A 1,183-nucleotide genomic window follows, 5' to 3' on the forward strand; every position below is an offset into this window, starting at 1 on the left:
TTCCTGGAAAAAAAGTCAAATCTATACTTAACATAAGACTCAGATTATTTAACATGAAACTTAGTTTAGTTAACATAACACTATGTTCAGTTAATACGTATTTGATTAAACGTAACATGAACATTAGTTTAGGTAACATGAATATCGGTTTAGTTAACTTAGTTTAATTGATAAGTATTGAAATAATCTTAACATATACTTTGTTACATTTACCAATACTAACTCAGTTTAGTCAGCATGAAAGTTTAATTAACATGTTAACTAAATTGATGTTCATGTTAAGTTTAATAACACTCTGCTCAAGTAGATCTTTTCTTAGTCAACATGAAACTCAGTTTAATTAACTTGAAACTCAGGTTAATTCTCATGTATTGAATTAAACTTAACATGAATCTCAGTTTAGTTAACACGAAAATCTGTTTAGTTATTATGAACTCATTTCAGTTAACATGAAACACAATTTAATTAATATGAAACTCGGGTTAATTCTCATGTATTATTAAACTTAACATGAACATTAGTTTAGTTAACACGAAGATCAATTTAGTTATTCTGAAGCACAGTTTAGTTAACATGAAACTCGGTTTAAATAAAATAAACTCAGGTTAATTCTCATGTATTGGATTAAACTTAACATGAACCTCGGTTTGCATAACATGAAAATTAGTTTAGTTATTGTGAAACTCAGATTATGTACTATATATTTGATTAAACTCGGGTTAATTTTTTTAATTAAAAAAATTAACATTTACTTCTTTCTATGGTTGGAACCATTCTTTGTTGAACTTCTTTTATTGTCTCTTCCTCATAGTTCACCCCTTTGCATGACCAAAAGAGCTTTCGATGCTTCCTCTATGCTTCCACTCCCAAATGATTGACAAGATTCACTGTCGCTAGAAGAGGAGGCACCACCATCATCGCTTGAGGGAGCCGTGTGTTCATCATCATCTTCACCACTTCGCTCACGAAGTGTGACCGACGACGAAGATTTAGCTTCATTTGTTTGTTTAGACCGTCTTTCACAACCGCCGACAACTTGCCCCTGCCATCCACCGCGATGAATGACTTCGAAATAGTGATCAGATACTTCCCTAGACGACATTTTCATGGTGCAAACCCTAAACCTAAGTTAAAATTCAAGATGGAAGAAATGGAATTTGGGTTTTCTCAGTTTTTGTTAATA

Source organism: Asparagus officinalis, chromosome 10 (assembly GCF_001876935.1).
Source record: "Asparagus officinalis chromosome 10, Aspof.V1, whole genome shotgun sequence".
Classification (NCBI taxonomy): domain Eukaryota; kingdom Viridiplantae; phylum Streptophyta; class Magnoliopsida; order Asparagales; family Asparagaceae; genus Asparagus; species Asparagus officinalis.